The sequence below is a fragment of the Bos grunniens genome, chromosome 28 (assembly GCF_055505025.1).
Source record: "Bos grunniens cultivar Pamir isolate PY7600 chromosome 28, Bosgru_T2T1.0, whole genome shotgun sequence".
Lineage (NCBI taxonomy): Eukaryota > Metazoa > Chordata > Mammalia > Artiodactyla > Bovidae > Bos > Bos grunniens.
In genome coordinates, this window is record NC_141192.1 from 42,874,776 (window position 1) to 42,897,676 (window position 22,901).

The 22,901-nt window shown below is 39.1% G+C and overlaps 1 pseudogene across 1 annotated transcript; it reads right to left on the minus strand.

Annotated features, from left to right (window-relative positions):
* Positions 1-7,987: 7,987 nt before the first annotated feature.
* LOC147343215 (endogenous retrovirus group K member 25 Env polyprotein-like) lies at positions 7,988-15,478 on the minus strand (annotated as a pseudogene). Its single transcript, XR_015156590.1, has one exon. The product of XR_015156590.1 is annotated as an endogenous retrovirus group K member 25 Env polyprotein-like (transcript).
* Positions 15,479-22,901: the final 7,423 nt, after the last annotated feature.

A 22,901-nucleotide genomic window follows, 5' to 3' on the forward strand; every position in this document is an offset into this window, starting at 1 on the left:
TGTTCTGGTTTCTCTGACAGCCTCACAAATCAGGGAATAAAGGATGACAGAGCATGAGGTGGGAAGTGGGATGGGGTAGAGCTGATTGATTATTTTGCCCATGTTGGATTTGGAACGTCGGAGCCAGCCTAGAGGAAATGTGGAGTAGACGAGTGGATCTGTGGATGCATTATAGTTAGGCTGAGGGCAGAGAGAATGTTATCATCCTGTAGGGGGAAACTGAAACCAAAGACAGCAGGATTAAAGTATACTAGACTTTTAATAGAGTGGGGAGCTTACTGGAACAAAGCCTATATATTATTTGTTGTCTAAGTTAATTTTTTATTATTTTTACTGGAATATAGTTTTTACAATGCCATGTTAGTTTCAGATATACAGTACAGTGAGTCAGACATACATAAACATATATCCACTCTTTTTAGATTCTTCATTGCAGAGGATTGAGTAACATTCCACTCTTTTTAGATTCTTCATTGCAGAGGATTGAGTAACATTCCCTGTGCTATACAGTAGGTTGCTGCTGCTGCTGCTGCTGCTGCTGCTAAGTCACTTCAGTCGTGTCCGACTCTGTGTGACCCTATAGACCAGCAGCCCAACAGGCTCCACAGTCCCTGGGATTCTCCAGACAAGAATACTGGAGTGGGTTGGCATTTCCTTCTCCAATGCATGAAAGTGAAAAGTGAAAGTGAAGTCGCTCAGTCGTGTCCGACTCTTAGCGACCCCATGGACTGCAGCCTACCAGGCTCCTCCATCCATGGAATTTTCCAGGCAAGAGTACTGGAGTGCAGTGCCATTGCCTTCTCCAATACAGTAGGTTATCAATTTTATATATAGTAGTGTATATTTGTCAATCTCCCCATTTATCCCTCCCCCCTTTAATTGTTAAGTAAACTGATTGGGATTCTGATTCTTTGGTGTAACTAAATCAGTCTTAATCCTTGTTATCATTTTAATGTCACAAATTGAAGGACCACTTTATGTAGGACTTTGTATAGTGTCTGAATCAGCTGTACTCCGAATTGACAACCACAGTCAAGATTCTGGCACCCAGCATGGGAAGACAATAGAAGCATCTTGTGTGCGTGATACATCGCCTCAGTAATGTCCAACTCTTTGTGACCCTATGGACTGTAACCCCCCTCTGTCCTCTGTCCATAGGATTCTCCAGGCAATAATACCAGAGTGGGTTGCCATGCCCTCCTCCAGTGGATCTTCCTGACCTCGGGATTGAAACCGAGCCGCCTATGTCTTCTGCATTGGCAGGCAGCTTCTTTACCACTAGCACCACCTGGGAATCTCCAATAGAAGTGCCTTTTCCTAATAGTCTTTTTTCTTTTTAAAGATTTTTTTTTTTTAATGTGGACCATTTTTAAAGTCTTTATTGAATTGATTACAACATTACTTCCCATTTCTGTTTTGGTTTTTTGGCTGCAAGGTATGTGGGATCTTAGCTCTCTGACCAGGGATCAAACCTGTGCCTCCTGCCTTGCAAGGCTAAGTCTTAACTGCTGTACTTCCAGGGAAGTCCCCCTAACAGTTTTTTGTTTTTGTTTTTTAATCTTTAATCTTTGTACATGTGTTCCCAATCCTGAACCCCTCTACCACTTCCATCCCCATACTATCCCTCTGGGTCATCCCAGTGCACCAGCCCCAAGCATCCTGTATCCTGCATCGAACCTGGACTGGTGATTCAGTTCTTATATGATATTATACATGTTTAAGTGTCATTCTCCCAAATCATCCCACCCTCTCCCTCTCCCACAGAGTCCAAAAGACTGTTCTATACATCTGTGTCTTTTTTGCTGTCTCATGTACAGGGTTATCGTTACCATCTTTCTAAATTCCATATATATCCGTTAGTATACTGTATTGGTGTTTTTCTTTCTGGCTTACTTCACTCTGTATAACCAGCTCCAGTTTCATCCACCTCATTAGAACTGATTCAAATATATTCCTTTTAATGGCTGAGTAATACTCCATTGTGTATATGTACCACAGCTTTCTTATCCATTCATCTGCTGATGGACAGTTTTTAACAAGGCTTTTCTCTGTATTTATAGAAATAAAATTTACCGATGAGTAAGGCCTAAAGGCTAAATTTTAAATCTTTCTGAAGATACTTCTTGCATTGTAAGAATTCATTTTTTAAACACTACATTAGTTTTCTAATGCTACCATAACAAATTACCACACATTTAGTGGCTTAAAACAACACCAATGTATTATCTTACAGTTCTAGAGATCAGAAGTCCTAAAATCAATGTGTCAGCAAGGCTGTATTCCTCCTGGAGGCTCTTGGAGAGAATTCATTCCCTTGCCTCTCCCCTCTTCAGGACTTCAGAACAGTCATCTCTGGAGCCCACTGTTCCTTTTCAGGCTAAGAGGTGAGGCAAATTTGGGTAACCTGGCCAAGGCTGCAGAGCAATGGAACACAGGCCATTTTTTTCCTGGAAATTACAGCCTCTAAGCTGAGGCCCAAAGTGAGAACTATTTATTTTTCAAATTAATTTTTTATTAATAACTTTGTGACAGTGTAATTTATATACCATAAAGTCAGCTATTTTAATTCAGCAAGTTCTTAGTTTATTCACAGAATTGTGTAACCATCCATAACTTCATTTTATTTTTTGTTTTGTTGCTTTTTAATTATTTATTTTAATTGGAGGCTAATTCCTTTACAATATTGTGGTGGTTTTTGCCACACATTGACATGAATCAGCCATGGATGTACATGTGTTCCCCATTCTGAACCCCCTTCCCAACTCCCTCCCCATCCCATCCCTCAGAGTCATCCCAGTGCACCAGCACTGAGCACTCTGTCTCATGCATCGAACCTGGACTGGTGCTCTGTTTCACATATGATAGTATACATGTTTCAGTGCTATTCTCTCAAAGCATCCCACCCTTCTCCCACAGAGTCCAAAAGACTGTTCTATATATCTGTGTCTCTTTTGCTGTCTCGCATATAGGGTCATTGTTACTGTCTTTCTAAATTCTATATATATATGTGTTAGTATACTGTATTGGTGCTTTTCTTTCCGACTAATTTCACTCTATATAATAGGCTACAGCATAACCTCATTTTAAAACACTTTCATCTCCCTCAAAATAAAACTCATATCCATTTAGACACTCCTCATTCCTACCCACAGCCCAAGTCAACCACTAATCTACTTTCTATCTCTATAAATTTAACTTTTCTGGACATTTCATATAAATATACATTGTAAAAGATGTGGCCTTTGTGCCTGGCTCTTTCACTTAGTATGTTTTTGCCATTCATTCTTATGCTAACATGTAACAATACTTCCTTACTTTTTTTAAATTTATTTTTTAATTGAAGGATAATTGCTTTACAGAATTTTATTGTTTTCTGTCAAACCTCAACAGGAATCATTCATAGGTATACATATATCCCCTCCATTTTAAACCTCCCTCCCATCTTCCTCCCCATCCCACCCCTCTAGGTTGATTCAGAGCCCCTGTTTGAGATTCCTGAGCCACAGCAAATTCCCATTGGCTATCTATTTTGCATATGGTAATGTAAGTTTCCATGTTACTCTGTCCATACATCTTGCCCTCTCCTCCCTTTGCCCCATGTCCATAAGTCAATTCTCTGTGTCTGTTTCTCCACTGCTGCCCTGTAAATAAATTCTTCAGTACCACTTTTCTAGAGTCTGTATATATGTGTTAGAATATAATATTTATCTCTCTCTCCGACTTACTTCACTCTGTATAATAGGTTCTCGGTTCATCCACCTCATTAGAATGGACTCAAATCCATTGCTTTTTATGGCTCAGTAATATTCCATGGTGTATATACAACTTCCTTATCCATTCATCTAGCAATGGACATCTAGGTTGCTTCCATGTTCTAGCTATTGTAAATAGTGCTGCAATGAACAATGGGATACATGTGACTTTTTCAATTTAGGTTTCCTCAGGGTATACGCCTAGGCATGGGATTGCTGGGTCATAGGGTGGTTTTATTCCTAGTTTTTTAAGGAATCTCCAAACTGTCTCCCATAGTGGCTGTATCAATTTGCATTCCCACCAATAGTGCAAGAATATTCCCTTTTCTCCACACCCTCTCCAGCATTTATTGTTTGTAGACTTTTTGATGATGGCCATTCTGACTGGTGTGAGGTAATATCTCATTGTGCTTTTGATTTGCGTTTCTTTAATAATGAGCGATGTTGAGCATCTTTTCATGTGCTTGTTAGCCATCTGTTTGTTTTCTTTGGAGAAATGTCTGTTTAGGTTAGGTCTTTTCTCCACATTTGGATTTTTTTTTTTCTGGTATTAAGTTATATGAACTGCTTATATATTTTGGAAATTAATCCTTTGTCAATTGTTTCATTTGCTATTATTTTCTCCCATTCTGAGAGTTGTCTTTTCACCTTTCTTATAGTTTCCTTTGCTGTGCAAAAGATTTTAAGTTTAATCAGGTCCCACTTGTTTACTTTTGTTTTTATGTCCATTACTGTAGGAGGTGGGTCATGGAGGATCTTGCTTTGATTTATGTCATTGATTGTTCTGCCTATGTTTCCTCTAAGAGTTTTATGGTTTCTAGTCTTACATTTAGGTATTTAATTCATTTTGAGTTTATCTTTGTGTATAGTGTTAAGAAGTGTTCTAATTTCATTCTTTTACATGTAGCTGTCCAGTTTTCCCAGCACCATTTATTGAAGAGGCTGTCTTTGCCCCATTGTATATTCTTCCCTCCTTTGTCAAAAATAAGGTTACTATGGGTGCATGAGTTTATTTCTGGGCTTTCTATCTTGTTCCATTGGTCTATATTTCTGTTTTTGTGCCAGTACCATACTGTCTTGATGACTGTAGCTTTGCAGTATAATTTGAAGTCAGGAGGTTGATTCCTCCACTCCCTTTCTTCTTTCTCAAGACTGCTTTGGTTATTTGGGGTCTTTGTGTTTCCATATGAATTGTGAAATTTTTTGTTCTAGTTCTGTGAAAAATGCCATTGGTAATTTGATAGGGATTGCATTGAATCTGTAGATAGTGTTGGGTAGTATAGTCATTTTCACAATATTGATTCTTCCTACCCAGGAACATGGAATATCTCTCCATATGTTTATGTCATCTTTGATTTCTTTCATCAGTGTCATATAATTTTCTGTGTATAGTTCTTTTCTCTCCTTAGGTGAGTTTATTCCTAGATATTTAATTCTTTTTGTTGCAATGGTGAATGGGACTGATTCCTTAATTTCTCCTTTTGATTTTTCATTGTTAGTATATAAAAATGCAAATGATTTATATGTATTGATTTTGTATCCTGCAACTTTGCTAAATTCACAGATTAGCTCTAGTAATTTTCCGATACCATCTTTAGAGTTTTCTATGTACATATCATGTCACCTGCAAACAGCGAGAACTTTATTTCTTTTCTGATGTGGATTCCTTTTATTTCTTTTTCTTCTCTGATTGCTGTAGCTAGGATTTCCAGAATTATGTTGAATAATAGTGGTGAAATTGGACACCCTTGTTTTGTTCCTGATCTTAGGGGGAGTGCTTTCAATTTTTCACCATTGAGAATAATGTTTGCTGTAGGCTTATCATATATGACCTTTGCTATGTTGAGGTAGGTTTCTTCTTTGCCCATTTTTTGAAGAGTTTTAATCATAAATGGGTGCTGAATTTTGTCAAAGGCTTTTTCTGCATCTATTGAGATAATCATATGGTTTTTATCTTTTAATTTGTTAATATGGTGTATCACATTGATTGATTTGCATATATTGAAGAATTCTTGCATCCCTGGAATAAACCCAACTTGATTGTGGTGTATGAACTTTTTGATGTGTTGCTGAATTCTGTCTGGTAAAATTTTGTCGAGGATTTTTGCATCTATGCTCATCTGTGATATTGGCCTGTAGTTTTCTTTTTCTATGTTGTCTTTGTCTGGTTTCAGTATCAGGGTGATGGTGGCCTCGTAGAATGAGTTTGGACATGTTCTTTCCTCTGCAATTTTTTTAAAAGAGTTTTAGAAGGATAGGCATTAGCTCTTCTCTAAGTGTTTAATAGAATTCTCCTGTGAAGCCATCTGGTCCTGGGCTTTTGTTTTTTGGGGAGATTTTTGATCACAGCTTCAAATTCAGTGCTTTTAATTGGGTTGTTCATAATTTCTATTTCTTCCTGGTTCGGTCTTGGAAGATTGAATTTTTCTAATCTGTCAATTTCTTCCAGGCTATCCATTTTATTGCCATATAGTTGTTCATAATAGTCTCTTATAATCCTTTGTATTTCTGCATCATCTGTTGTAACCTCTCCTTTTTCATTTCTAATTTTGTTGATTTGATTCTTCTCTCTTTTTTTCTTGAGAGTCTGGCTAAAGATTTGTCAATTTTGCTTATCTTCTCAAAAAAACAACTTTTAGTTTTATTAATATTTACTATTGTTCTTTCATTTCTTTTTCATATATTTCTGCTTGGACCTTTATGATTTCTTTCCTAATTCTAATTTTGGGTTTTTTCCCTCTCTTTTCCAGTTGTTTTGAATGTAAAGTTAGGTTTTCTATTCGATGCTTTTCTTGTTTCTTGAGGTAGGATTGTATTGCTATAAACTTCCCTCTTAGAACTGCTTTTGCTGCATCCCATAGGTTTTTAGTTGTTGTGTTTTCATTGCCATTTGTTTATAGAAACTTTTTGATTTCCCTTTTGATTTCTTCAGTAACCTGTTGCTTATTTATAAGTGTATCATTTAATCTCCATGTGTTTGTGTTTTTTACACTTTTTTCTTATAATTGATATCTAGTCTCATAGTGTTATGGTTGGAAAAGATGCTTGATAAAATTTCAATTTTCTTAAATGTACTGAGGTTTGATTTGTGACCCAAGATGTGGTCTATCCTGGAGAATGTATCATATGCACTTGAGAAGAAGGTATATTCTTCTGCATTTGGATGGAATGTCCTGAAGATATCAATGAGATCCATCTCATCTAATGTACCATTTAAGGCTTATGTTTCCTTATTAAATTTCTGTTTTGATGATCTGTCCACTGGTGTGAGTGGAGTGTTAAAGTCTCCTACTATTATTGTGTTACTGTCAATTTCTCCTTTTATGTCTGTTAGTGTTTGTCTTACGTATTGAGGTGTTCCTATGTTGGGTGCATAAATATTTACAATTGTCATGTCTTTCTCTTGGATTGATCGCTTGGTCATTATGTAGTGTCCTTCCTTATCTCTTGTAATATTCTTTATTTTAAGGTCTCTTTTGTCTGATATGAGGATTTCTACTCCAGCTTTCTTTTGCTTCCCATTTGCATGGAATATATTTTTCCATGCTCTCACTTTCAGTCTACATGTGTCTTGTGGTCTGAAGTGGGTTTCTTGTAGACAGCATATATATGGGTCTTGTTTTTGTATCCATTCAGCCAGTCTGTGACTTTTGGTTGGAGCATTTAATCCATTTACATTTAAAGCAATTTTTGATATATATGTTCCTATTGCCATTTTCTTAATTGTTTGCAGCTGGTTTTGTAGATCTTTTTTCTTCTCTTGTATTTCTTGACTATATAAGTCTGTTTAACATGTGTTCTAAAGCTGGTTTGGTGGTACTGAATTCTCTTAACATTTGTATGTCTGAAAAGCTTTTGATTTCTCTATCAATTTTGAGTGAGATCTTTGCTGGGCACATTAATCTTGGTTGTAGATTTTTTTTCCCTTTCAGTATTTTAAATATATCCTGCCATTCCCTTCTGGCTGACAGAGTTTCTGCTGAAAGATCAGCTGTTATAGGTATGGGTTTTCCCTTGCATGTTACTTGTTGCTTTTCCCTTGCCACTTTTAATATTCCTTCTTTGTGTTTAGTCTTTGTTAGTTTGATTTGTATGTGTCTTAGCATGTTTCTCCTTGTGTTTATCCTGTATGGGACTCTTTGTGCCTCTTGAACTTGATTGACTATTTCTGTTGGGGATTTTCTCCCCAGGACTTGGAAGCAATGAACCTGAAAGAATGACACTTGGACAGTCTCTTGCAAGGACTCACAAGTTTATTTCTGCAATCAAGCCTTTTTATAGAAGTAGGAACAAAGAGCTTAGAGCATACAGCCAGCAGAGCGCGTACGGGGTTAACACCTAATCAGTGAAAATATTTCACGGACAGCGCGTTCTAAGTGACCCATGTGCTTATCCCATAACCCGTTTTCTCAAGCAACATCCTTAATATTTATTATTAAATCTTGGCGCTGGGCATAACCAAAGGCAGGAGATGTTTTTCTGCCTGAGCACACCAAGCTGGGGTATTTCTGGCCCTTCGCCATTTTCCCAAGGACTTCTTCCAACCAGCTATTTTGTACTGGGCTTCCCAACATATCCTCCTTTTGTTTTTAATTTAAGCACGGCAGCTGCTAGTTGGACTCCATTGTGGGAGGCATGGAGTCTTGAGTAAAGACATTTGAATCCTATAAGCAATGACAGAAAAAGCAGGGTAATTAATACATATATAAAAATGTTACTTCCTGAAAACCAAGCTCTAGGGTCTAGAGATGATAGGGTTTTGGTTAAAGTATCGTGAAATTGAGTGCTGTACAATTCCTTAGGTACCTTAACTTGAAAATTAGCAACTTGTTGTTTCAACAAATTGATGTCTAAACTTGAGTTATCTGTGAGATCCTGCAAATGCGCTTTAACTTTATCCCAAGGGTATTCAGTGCTATTATAGGGCATGTCAGTCAGACAAAAAGAAGTAAAATTCCATTGACGACGTATACGTGTTTGGAAAGTCAGTTGCTGCACTTGATCTCCTAAGTGGATAACCACAGTTTGTAACTCATTAATTCGTGTTTGTAATTGCTGATCTATTTGAGCTTGTCGAGTCCAAAGATGATGAGAGTCTTTGTGCCAAGCAGTGATAAAATCATGACTTTGTATAGAATTATGTAAAGCCATACCGGACAAAGTTCCTACAGTCACAATGGAGATAAGGCTTAAGATGCTTGCAATAATCCACCCAATGATGCGCTTAGATCGCCTAAGTCCAGTTTTCAACAATACAGAAAGAAATACAGAATCAGTCCAAGGCTCAGTTAAGTTTACAGGAAGCCATAACTCAGATCTTTGTTTAACTAGCGCAATGCTAGCATTGTGATATGAAATGATGTGATTAAGGCAGGTATACAATGCATATGCAGTACAATTGACAATCTTGGCCGATAAGTCAATATAAAAATGCCCTACAATAAACAAGTATGGAAGGTGAACACACAATTGAATATAGCCAGTACTATTGTATAGGAAGGTATAATTAGAAGGACGAAACACACCATAGTCCCATAAACACTAGCAAAGTGCTCTAAGGCTGCTGAAATTTTCCAAATGTGCCATTGCTCTGGCCCCACAATGGGGACAACAATCCTGGGTTGTGGGGGTGATAAGCCCCCATTATACCAATTCAGCAATATGTCCTTATCAGTCCAGAAACTTGTCTTAGTTTTATGAAAGCCTCCAATGCTTGATCTATTAACCAGGAGCAATTATGATGTTCCTCCTGCTCTTCAGAACAGTTTACAAACAAACCGTGAGGTCCCCAGTCAACAAATTTAAATGTATGATTAGTATGATTTTGCTGAAATATAGAAATTTTCCTAAATTGGCCTCGACAATCAGACCAATGTAACGGTTGTATCTCCTGTTTTCTTCTCCAAGATACAGTATGACATGAAGGTTCCTCTGGTTGAAAAAGCGAGTTCGAATAGTTGGCTTTCTGGCCTGGATAATGTCACTCGGAGCCATTAAGTAAGAAAGATACCGTAGTAAACATTCCCAGATGCAAAGCAGTCCCATTGTTGGCAGAGTATGCCCACCACTGTGGGAAGATAGTCACTCAAAGGGGATGAGATCCGAAACAGATAGGCAAGGTTTTGAATCCCATGGAAATATTGATTGGCTTTCCCTCATCTTCTTCATGAATTGGTCGCTTTGTGGACCAGGGACTTGGAAAATGCATGCTGTCATTAGTAAAGATCATAGAGGCTTTATCTACCCAATCCACTATGGAGAGAAGTGGTGGGTTGGGTATGTATGCCCAATAAACATATTTTGCACTTACCCCAGAGGAACAGGAAAGAACAGCTAACATTGCCAGAAACAGCTTATCTGGAGTCATAGGAGTTCCAGTACTCTTCAGTGTCTGCTCAGCTTGATGAGTCATGTTTTTCACTTGAGCCCATGTCGGGTAAGGATTCAGACAATGGTGTTTCCTCATTGGCTCCTCCAGGGTCATTGACAAGACCCTTTGCGTCAACTTCGTCACTTCCCGAGGGAGTCCGGTCTTGGGGTCCCTCTTGGTAACGGACATGGCGAAGGGGAACCCAGATTTCCTCTCCATCTGCAATGACAAGACCATAACCCTTGCCTAGGAGTCATAAGATTCCTGGCAGCCACTGATTAAATTGCTTATGCCATATTGGTGTATTGATTTCTAATTTGCTGTTTTTGTCTTCTGCAAAATGTCTATCTGCACAAGTATCAGAATTATTTTTTGTTAAGGTTAAAAAACTCAGGGAATAAAGAGTTAAAGATAATAGTAATTGAGGGTTCATGGGATAAGAAGTGTGTCTCCTCTTCCATATTCCCCCTTTCTGTTTTAATAAATGAGTTTTTAGGGTGCGGTGGGCTCTTTCAATAATGGCTTGACCCTGAGGATTATAGGGTATTCCTGTAATGTGTGTTATGTTCCATTCTGATAAAAATGAATGAAACTAATGCGAGGTGAATGCAGGTCCATTGTCTGTTTTCAAGACAGAAGGAATCCCCATAACGGGGAAGGTGAGTAAGAGTGTGGAAATGGCATGTTTACTGGATTCTGAAGAGACAGGTACTGCCTAGATAAAGCCTGAAAATGTATCAACTGAGACAAAGAGCAAAGAAAACTTTCTTAAGGAGCAGTGAGTGAAATCAGATTGCCAAAGGGAGTTAGGCTGTTGCCCCCGGGGATTAACTCCTGAAATCGTAGTTTGTAAGTGCAGAGGGGCACAGACATCACAGGTTTTAATAATACGCCGCGCTTCAGTGAGAGGAATATAGTATTTAGAGTGCAATCTGTTAGCATTGGTATGAAGATTAGCATGTTCGTCACTGGCAGACGTAAAAATGGGAGGTATGAGCCTGTCAAGGGCATCATTTCCTGCAACTAGAGGGCCAGGTAAACCTGAATGAGCACGTATATGTGCAATAAAGGAAGGTTCCATACGTGAGCGAATTAAAGCTTGAGTCTGTGAAAAGAGAGTATATAATTCTTCATCTAGGTTGTATAAAAAGGCAGTAACAAAATCAGGAAAAAGGGAAGCAAGGTATTTGGAATCAGTATATACGTTGAAGGATAATGGTTGAAGTGACAAAAGAGCATATAAAGCATACAACTCAACTCTTTGTACTGAAGAATAGGTAGTGGGTAATTTCTCTTTGATATCAGGGCCGACAATCCCTGCTATGCCTTTCTTGTTGCCAACAATGAAACAGGTGGGTGCATTGGAAATAGGCTGGGATGCAATGATATTAGTTACAATGAATTTAGTACATTGTAGAAAGTCCCATAATTTTCCTTTCGGCAAATGAAATGAGATAACATTTTGAAAATCACTTAATGCCATTTGCATAGTCAAGTTATACTGTAAGGCAATTTGCAATTCCTTTTTTGTCAAGGGAACATGTATTGCATATGGATCAAATCCAGTCAAAGTTTGTATACAGCTTCTTCCTGACACAATTAAGTGCCCTATTTTCTCAATATATGATACAATTTTTTTAGACTGTTTAGTGTGTAAATATACCCATTCTATTGGGCTATGCTGAGCTATAATTGCAGTGGGCGAATGTTCAGTGGGGAATATATATAAAGAAACTGGTTGATCATAATCTAGCCAAGTTGAAAAAGATTGTTGAATGCGTTTCTCCACTAAGGCCAGTTCTTCTTTGGCCTCTTTTGTTAGCTGCCTAGGGCTATTAGGGTCAGGGGATCCCTCTAAAATTTTAAATAGATTTTGTAAGGCATAGGTGGGGATGCCAACAGATGGCCGCAGCCAATTAATATCTCCTAGCAATTTTTGAAAATCATTCCGCATGTGTAGAGACTGCACAGAAATTTGAGTTTTTTGAGGTTTGATTTTAGATTCTTCCATAACATGTCCTAAATAATTGAAGGGTGCTTTCCACTGAATTTTATCTGGTGTAACAAGCAGGCCATGATTTTGAAGAGTAGTAGTAACTTCATTATATAACTGTTGCAAACAGAGTTCAGATTCCATAGAAAGAAGTATATCATCCATGTAATGAATTATAAATGCAGTAGGATACTTATCTCTAATGGGTTGTAATAAAACAGATATGAGATATTGGCAAATGGTAGGAGAGTTCATCATTCTCTGAGGTAGCACCTTCCATTGAAATCTTTTAACAGAAGCCATGTGATTTATAGAAGGAACTGAAAAGGCAAAACGTTTTCTATCTTTAGAGTGCAGAGGTATAGTAAAAAAGCAGTCTTGTAAGTCAATAATAACTACAGACCATCCTTTTGGTACCATAGAAGGGGAGGGCAATCCGGGTTGTAAGGGCCCCATAGGTAACATGGTATTACTAACAATTCTTAAATCTATCAACATTCGCCATTTTCCTGATTTCTTTTTTATTACAAAAACAGGGGAATTCCACGGGGAAAATGAAGGTTCTATATGAGCTTTTTGTAATTGTTCATTTACTAATTGCGTAAGAGCTGCCAATTTTTCTTTAGTTAGGGGCCATTGAGGTGTCCATACTGGGGTATCAAATTCCCAATTGAGAGGCAGCGGTGTTAACTCAATGGCCTCCATTAAAAATGTTCATTTAAAGAAATTGTGGCTTTCGTTTGTTGAAGAAAATCCCGTCCCCATAAATTGATAGGCATATTAGTAATATATGGTTTAAGATAAGCTACAATTTGATCCGGGCCATACACTTGGAAATAGGATGCACTGACAAAAGTTTTTGTGGCATCAGCTTCACCCACTCCTAATAGTCTAGAAGGAGCCACAACCTTATTCCAATCAAGGGGGCCATTCTGCAGCTCTAATGATTGAAATGTCAGCTCTAGTATCTAACATGCCTGTGAAATTTTTTCCCCATATGCGTAAAGTAAGCATGGGTTTCTGATGTTCCTTTAATAAGGTGGATAGTGCAGCAGTAAGGTTGGTACTGCCAAAGCCTCCCTGCCGAATTTTATCAGATGCCTTCATTGGTTTGACATATGGCAAAAGTAATAATTGTGCAAAACGTTTCCCTTTTTGTAAGTATACATTTCCCATTTTCACAACATTTACCATAACATGTATTTCCCCTTCATAATCTTCATCCACAACACCAGTCAATACCACTAAACCTCTCATTGTGCAGCTACTACGTCCCAAAATCAGTCCCACTGTCCCGGGTGGAATCAGGCCATAATATCCAGTGGGAATTTTGTGGGGGTTGTATAATTCTATTAGTTCCATATCATAAGAACTAGGTATATCAATGCAAGCACTCTTAGATGTAGCTGCTTGTAGCATCATAACGCTAGGTCCTCCTTTTGTAGTGGGGCTAGAGGATGACCCCTTTATCAGTTTCCCTGTTGTTTTTGTTGTGCACCGGGGTTCAAAGTGTTTCCATCCTTATCAAATTTAGAATGACATTCATTCAGCCAATGGAACCCCTTTTTACATCTTGGACATACTCCTGGGGGTCTCTTCTTATTAGAAGTAGTAGTATTTTTTCCGGCCTGTGTTAGCATGCGACATTGTTTTTTCATATGGCCGGGCTTCCCACAGTTAAAACATTTGGCATTAGCAGCTTTCTGTATATTAAAGGTTTCCAATGCTGCCAATTTTGCTCTTTGGGACATAGATCCGTTGTCCCTACATGCTTTCAAATATTCCATAAGAGAGCCAGTCTCTCGAATTGGTCTGAGCACGGATCAACATTCCTCATTAGCATTTTCAAAAGCAAGTTGTTTTAAAATAATATTTTGTAAAGTCACATCCTTAATAGATTTCTCAACTGCATCCTTTAATTTTCCTATAAATTGAGAATATTCCTCCTCATGTCCTTGAATAATCTTAACAAATGAACCATCAACCTTTGCCCACGCCCTGCAGGCAGTTTCTTTAATGAAATGCAACATCTCAGGGGTAATATTAGCTAATTGCGCCATTACATCGGCCATAGTCCATGTTCCAGTCAGTATATCATAAGTTAAATTGGCAGGGTTACCACGAGATTGCTGGTCAATCATCAGCTGTCGGGCCTCATCACTAACCCACATTTGCCACTGTAGTAATTGTTGAGGATTTAAAACCATCTTTGCTACTTGAAAAAATCATATGGCATCCAATGGTCAGCCCATCCTCTGAGAAATTCTATACAGTAAGGAGAAGTAGGTCCATACAAAGTACATGCTTTCTTAAAGCTAGACAACATGCTAAAATCTACACTGGCCCAAGAATTTTGACCCTGGACGGGTTGATCAAATTGTATTGGGAAAGCGAAAGCACAAGCAGGTATCTCCCGAGGAGGAGTGAAGCGGTTAATACGAGCAAGGTTAGCGACTGCAGTTACAGACGCAGCAGAAAGAAAAGCCTCAGATTTGGGCTGTCCGCTGAACGAAATGACTTCCGCCTTAAGCGGTTTCGGTTTTGGCACATCCTTAATAGATACAGCCTCAAGTTGTTTTTCTAGGGTTTGTGTTTGATTGAGCATGACATTCTTGCATTTCAAAGCACCTTGCATGTCTTATTCATTAAGCTCGTATTCATGCAAAGACCCAACAGTCTCTATCTCCAAATCAACATTATGTCCTTCAATTTGTTCTATGACAGCCCATATGAGTGACCAGGTAACCCACCATTGAGGAGGAATGCGAACTCCCTGCCGATATGCTCGCAAAACATTGTTCTTAACCCTTTTCCATACATCAAGATCAAGCGTCCCCTTCTCCCGGAACCATGGATTATGTTCCAGTAGTATATGATAGCAGTCATTCAACTGATCTCTTGAAACATTAACACCGTTTTGTTTCAAAAAATGATGCATTATAGAAATGAAAGGAATTTTACTGCTATGTTGTCCCATCCTGCTTACCTCTTTCTGCAGGGGCTCGTCGCTTTGTTCAGCCTTCCTTTCAAGTCCCTGTTCGTGGCGCCACTTGTTGAGGATTTTCTCCCCAGGACTTGGAAGCGACGAACCTGAAAGAATGACACTCGGACAGTCTCTTGCAAGGACTGACAAGTTTATTTCTGCAGTCAAGCCTTTTTATAGAAGTAGGAACAAAGAGCTTAGAGTATACAGTCAGCAGAGCGCGTATGGGGTTAACACCTAATTAGTAAAAATATTTCAAGGACAGTGCGCTCTAAGTGACCCATGTGCTTACCCCATAACCCGTTTTCTCAAGCAACATCCTTAATATTTATTATTAAATCTTGGTGCTGGGCATAACCAAAGGCAGGAGATGTTTTTCTGCCCAAGTACACCAAGCCGGGGTATTTCTGGCCCTTCGCCATTTTCCCAAGGACTTCCTCTAACCGGCTATTTTGTACTGGGCTTCCCAACAATTTCCTTTTCCATGTTGGGGAAATTTTCAACTATAATCTCTTCAAAATTTTTCTCATACCCTTTCTTTTTCTTTTCTTCTTCTGGGACCCATATAATTTGAATGTTGGTGTGTTTGATGTTGTCCCAGAAGTCTCTGAGACTATCCTCAGTTCTTTTCATTCTTTTTACTTTATTCTGCTCTTTAAAAGTTGTTTCCACCATTTTATCTTCCAGGTCACAGATTTGTTTTTCTGCTTCAGATATTCTATTATTAATTCCTTCTAGAGTATTTTTAATTTCAGTAATTGTGTTGTTTTTTCTGTATATTTATTCTTTAATTCTTTTAGGTCTTTGTTAATTGATTCTTGCATTTTCTCCATTCTGTTTTCAAGGTTTTTGCTCATCTTTACTATCATGATTCTGAATTCTTTTTCAAGTAGTTTGCCTATTTCCTCTTCATTTATTTGAACTTCTGTGTTTCTAGTTTTTTCCTTTATATGTGTAGTATTTCTCTGCCTTTTCATTATTTTTTTAAACTTACTGTGTTTGAGGTACCCTTTTCCCAGGCTTCAAGGTTGAATTCTTTCTTCCTTTTGGTTTCTGCCCTCCTAGGGTTGATCGAGTGGTTTGTGTAAGCTTCGTATATGGTGAGATTTGTGCTTAGTTGTTTTTGTTTGTTTGTTTGTTTTTCCTCTCATGGGCAAGGCTGAGTGAGCTGCTAATCCTGTCTGCTGATGATTTGGCTTGTATTTTTGTTTTGTTTGTTGCTTGGATGAGGTGTCCTCCACAGGGTGCTACTGGTGGTTGAGTGATGCCGGGTCTTGTATTCAAGTGGTTTCCTTTGTGTGGGTTCTCATTATTTGATACTCCCTAGGGTTAGTTCTCTGGTAGCTTAGGTTCTTTGAGTCAGTGCTCCCACTCCAAAGACTCAGGGCTTGATCTCGAGTTTTGCATGGTTCTATATATTCTTCTCCAGTGATCAGGTACTCCTGCCCGCTCTCAGCTGGTGTTCTGCAAGATCTTCTGTGTCTGAAGGTGTATTCCTGATGTATCCATGGAGAGAGACAGACTCCATGTCCACCTACTCCTCTGCCATCTTGTTCCCCAGTACTTCCTTACTTTTTAATCACTGAATAGTATTCCATTGTACTTCAGGATATGTTGCAATACTTTTGTGTATCCATTGATTAAAACTATTAATTTCTACTGTTAGATCATGAAAATGTATTCTAGCTCAGAATATATATCCTAAGGAGCCTCACATATGTATTCAGCTGTGGAGCACTGGGCTGATTCCTGTATGGCTGGGAATTCTTGGATAAGCACTCTGTCTTTGAGGTGGACTCAAAGCTTTGCTCAGACTTAATCTTCTGATTGGGAGTCCTGGGTACCCTGACTCAGGGCTCAGGCTCTCCTAACTCCTTGCCTCTGAGGCTATGGATAAAAAACAGCACTGGGTGCAGGAAAACACTGGGCCAATCAGAAGGACACTCAGCCCTTGGCACTCATATGAGGGTGGCAGAAGTAATAGGTCTTTTTTGGCAAGATGACGGCAGCTCAGAACACCTAGCAACAAAACTTGGAAATGTCCAGCTTCTCATGCCTGGCAGGCTTCCTCCATCTTGATGAATTAATATTTCTGCCTTTTTCATTTCTAGGATGACTGGAAGAGGTTGTAAGACATCTGGATGTATTTGGATTACATAACTGACTTATTTCCTTTGTTCAACATTTATTGAGCATTTAATATATGCTATGCCATTTGTATGCATTATCTGATCCAATTATAGCAATGATCTTATACAGTAAGCTATAATACTTATTTTATAACTTTGGAACAACAGACTGGTTCCAAAAGGAAAAGGAGTATGTCAAGGCTGTATATTGTCACCATGCTTACTTAATTTATATGCAGAACATCATGAGAAATGCTGGGCTGGATGAAGCACAAGCTGGAATCAAGATTGCTGGGAGAAATATCAATAACCTCAGATTTGCAGATGACACCACCCTGATGGCAGAAAATGAAGAGGAACTAAAATGCCTCTTGATGAAAGTGAAAAAGGAGAGTGAAAAAGTTGGCTTAAAGCTCAACATTCAGAAAACTAAGATCATGGCATCTGGTCCCATCACTTCATGGGAAATAGATAGAGAAACAGTGGAAATAGTGACAGAATTTATTTTGGGGGGCTCCAAAATCACTGCAGATGGTGACTGCAGCCATGAAATTAAAAGATGCTTACTCCTTGGAAGAAAAGTTATGACCAACCTAGACAGCATAAGAGACATTACTTTGCCAACAAAGGTCCATCTAATCAAGGCTATGGTTTTTCCAGTCATCATGTATGGATGTGAGAGTTGGACTATAAAGAAAGCTGAGCACCGAAGAATTGATGCTTTTGAACTGTGGTGTTGGAGAAGATTCTTGAGAGTCCCTTAGACTGCAAGGAGATCCAACCAGTCCATCCTAAAGGATATCAGTCCTGAATGTTCACTGGAAGAACTGATGTTGAAGCTGAAACTCCAATGCTTTGGCTACCTTATGGGAAGAGCTGACTCATTGGAAAAGACTCTGAAGCTGTGAAAGATTGAAGGCTGGAGGAGAAGGGGACGACAGAGGATGAGATGATTGGATGGCATCACCGACTCAATGGACATGAGTTTGAGTAAACTCCAGGAGTTGGTGGTGGACAGGGAGGCCTGGTGTGCTGCAGTCCATGGGGTTGCAAAGAGTCTGACATGACTGAGCAACTGAACTGAACTGAACTGAAAATACTTATTTTACAGATGGGAAAATTGAACCTCAGAGAGATTATTTTTCCCAAATCACTCAAGCTACATGATAAAGTCAAGTTTCAAACCCATTTTATCCAATGCTCCCCAAACTTTGAACTAGTAATGTGCAATAAAGATGAGGGGATAATTTATTATGGTAGAATGATGAGAGGAGAAATAGGAGATGGTTAAAATGGGTCTTTACCAGTGCTTTTAGGAACAGAAAAAGGACAGAGGCTGGATATTCATCAGAATCGGGAATGGGGAATGAAGGGGTCAGTTTGAAGATGACCCCAAGATAGGTCCATCCTAGTTACATAAATAATTACAAGGATCAGATAGTTCTTTAAAGATATTCAATAATTAACACCTCATTCTGTTATATTGGAAATTGGTGGTAAATGGAAATAAAAAATTATGAGATTTCCAAGTACTCAGATGCCATGCAAGTGGGGTCATGGATTCTAAAGCGAGGAACCACCTCACCAGTTGCTTTTACCCATAAACTACATCGCCTCCTAACCCTGGTTGACACACTTTCCTCCCCCTGAATACTCTTCACACATATGTTGCCTTCCTGAATCTTCTCCACCTCCATCTCTCATCTTGCATATCAGATCCCTCCCCAACTTTAAAAGCAGATTATTCCTATTCTCAGACAAAGCACCTGTTACAAGTCCGCAGGCATCACAATTTGTAATTATGTAGTTTATTGGCTTGTTCAGTGGCCTTCTTGCCTCACTTTTCACACTGTAAGTTCCCTGAGGGTGGAGAGCAAGTCTGTGAAAATCTGCAGTAAGATTTCAAGCAGTGCTTCCACACCTGCCCACAAGCTCCTTGAATGCGCCACTTTGTGAGAATTAATACATTTTGGAAACCAGCAGGCTTGCGGGTACATGAGAGCCAAGATGCACTCTTCTAGCTTCAACCTTCAGCTGAGAAAGGCTCAGGAGGATGGGCTCCAATCCAGCATCCTTGAGGCCAGTAGAGTTGTCGCCTTGATGGATAAAAGCTGGCACACCTTCCTCCCCAGTCACTTCATATTCAACAATGCCAAAAAGTCCCAAGAAGGGACATTCTAAATTGTAAAAGGAACCACTCAACTCTTAAATGCATCCACTTTAAAATACATCCCGGTGGCTTTCCAGGGGATGAGGAAGAAATACATAGAAAATGTTTCCCAGGCTAGGAAGAAGCTTCTTGAAGACAAGATGTGAGACAGTGCACGGAAAAGCTATAGCTGCTCTTTTCCATTTCCTTCAAACTCTGTCTATGTATTTCTGTTTGGTATTAGTGCACAGAGAGCCAAGATTTTGCAAACAATAGGAGGTTGTAGAAAGGAACCCTGAGGAAAAACAAAGTTTTATGCATAGTCAGTTCAGTTCAGTTCAGTCATTCAGTCGTGTCCGACTCTTTGCGACCCCATGAATCACAGCATTCCAGGCCTCCCTGTCCATCACCAACTCCCGGAGTTCACCCAAACTCATGTCCATCGAGTCAGTGATGCCATCCAGCCATCTCATCCTCGGTTGTCCCCTTCTCCTCCTGCCCCCAATCCTTACCAGCATCAGAGTCTTTTCTAATGAGTCAACTCTTCGCATGAGGTGGCCAAAGTATTGGAGTTTCAGCTTCAACATCAGTCCTTCAAATGAACATCCAGGACAGATCTCCTTCAGAATGGACTGGTTGGATCTCCTTGCAGTCCAAGGGACTCTCAACAGTCTTCTCCAACACCACAGTTCAAAAGCATCAATTCTTCAGCACTCAGCTTTCTTCACAGTCCAACTCTCACATCCATACATGATGACTGGAAAAACCATAGCCTTGACTAGATGGACCTTTGCTGGCAAAGTAATGTCTCTGCTTTGAATATGCTATCTAGGTTAGTCATAACTTTTCTTCCAAGGAGTAAGCGTCTTTTACTTTCATGGCTGCAATCACCATCTGCAGTGATTTGGGAGCCCCCAAAAATAAAGTCTGACACTGTTTCCCCATCTATTTCCCATGAAGTGATGGGACCGGATGCCATGATCTTCGTTTTCTGAGTGTTGAGCTTTAAGCCAACTTTTTCACTCTCCACTTTCACTTTCATCAAGAGGCTTTTGAGTTCCTCTTCACTTTCTTCCATAAGGGTGGTGTCATCTGCGTATCTGAGGTGATTGATATTTCTCCCAGCAATCTTGATTCCAGCTTGTGTTTCTTCCAGTCCAGCGTTTCTCATGATGTACTCTGCATAGAAGTCAAATAAGCAGGGTGACAATATACAGCCTTGACATACTCCTTTTCCTATTTGGAACCAGTCAGTTGTTCCATGTCCAGTTCTAACTGTTGCTTCCTGACCTCCATATAGTTTTCTCAAGAGGTAGGTCAGGTGGTCTGGTATTCCAATCTCTTTCAGAATTTTCCACAGTTGATTGTGATCCACACAGTCAAAGGCTTTGGCATAGTCAATAAAGCGGAAAGAGATTTTTTCTGGAACTCTCTAGCTTTTTCGATGATCCAGTGGGTGCTGGCAATTTGATCTCTGGTTCCTCTGCCTTTTCTAAAACCAGCTTGAACATCTGGAAGTTCACGGTTTACGTATTGCTGAAGCCTGGCTTGGAGAATTTTGAGCATTACTTTACTAGTGTGTGAGATGACTGCAATTGTGCGGTAGTTTGAGCATTCTCTGGCATTGCCTTTCTTTGGGATTGGAATGAAAACTGACCTTTTCCAGTCCTGTGGCCACTGCTGAGTTTTCCAAATTTGCTGGCATATTGAGTGCAGCACTTTCATAGAATCATCTTCCAGGATTTGAAATAGCTCAACTGGAATTCCATCACATCCACTAGCTTTGTTCGAAGTGATGCTTTCTAAGGCCCACTTGACTTCACATTCCAGGATGTCTGGCTCTAGGTGAGTGATGACACCATCGTGATTATCTGGGTTGTGAATATCTTTTTTGTACAGTTCTTCTGTGTATTCTTGCCACCTCTTAATATCTTCTGCTTCTGTTAGGTCTATGCCATTTCTGTCCTTTATTGAGCCCATCTTTGCATGAAATGTTCCCTTGGTATCTCTAATTTTCTTGAAGAGATCTCTAGTCTTTCCCATTCTGTTGTTTTCCTCTATTTCTTTGCATTGATAGCTGAGGAAGGCTTTCTTATCTCTCCTTGTTATTCTTTGGTACTTTGCATTCAGATGCTTATATCTTTCCTTTTCTCCTTTGCTTTTCACTTCTCTTCTTTTCACGGCTATTTGTAAGGCCTCCCCAGACAGCCATTTTGCTTTTTTGCATTTCTTTTCCATGGGGATGGTCTTGATCCCTGTCTCCTGTACAATGTCACAAACCTCCGTCCATAGTTCATCAGGCACTCTATTTATCAGATCTAGTCCCTTAAATCTATTTCTCACTTCCACTGTATAATCATAAGGAATTTGATTTAGGTCATACCTGAGTGGTCTAGTGATTTTCCCTACTTTCTTCAATTTACATCTTAATTTGGCAATAAGGAGTTCATGATCTGAGCCACAGTCAGCTCCCAGTCTTGTTTTCGCTGACAGTATAGAGCTTCTCCATCTTTGGTTGCAAAGAATATAATCAATCTGATTTCAGTATTGACCATCTAATGATGTCCTTTTGTAGAGTCTTCTCTTGTGTTGTTGGAAGAGAGTGTTTGCTATGACCAGTACATTCTCTTGGCAAAACTCTATTAGCCTTTGCCCTGCTTCATTCTGTACTCCAAATTTGCCTCTTACCCCCGGTGTTTCTTGACTTCCTATTTTTGCATTCTAGTCACCTATATTGAAAAGGACATCTTTCTGGGTGTTAGTTCTAAAAGGTCTTGTAGGTCTTCATAGAACCGTTCAACGTCAGCTTCCTCAGCGTTACTGGTAGGGGCATAGACTTGGATTACTACCTTGGAAACGAATAGAGATCATCCTGTCATTTTTGAGATTGCATCCAAGTACTGCATTTCGGACTCTTTTGTTGACCATGATGGCTACTCCTTTTCTTCTAAGGGATTCCTGCCCACAGTAGTAGATATAATGATCATCTGAGTTAAATTCACCCATTCCAGTCCATTTTAGTTCGCTGCATAGTCACTATTAACTAAATTTAAATTCACGTTTAACTAAGTAAATACATTTGTTAAGTAAGTTAGTGCAAGACTGGAATTTGATTTCTCTCTTTGTTAGAAGTGCTTCCTTTTGATAACAGAATGTGTGAGTTTCTGTGACCTTGAGTGATTCAAATTCGTTTCCTTTTCATTGTTTTGTGTCTTTGGTTAAATGAGTAAGTATTGTTTCACCGTGACCTATAATCCTGTTGTGTTTTAACACCTTTTTGATGTTTTTAATAAACTTCCCAAATATTGTAATCTAACTAAAGCTCTTTTAGCTTCCAGCTGACTCTGGGATACTTTGAAGAAACATCTCTGAGGCATCTCAGAGAGGAATGTTAATTTATTTGGTATATTAAATTACTTAAAAGATATTGTTAAGTGATTGGAGATGAATCTTTAGGTTTTGTGTATGGCTAAATATCATTAATATAGATTATTTCAAAGTTTATATGGAATCCCTAACATCTGA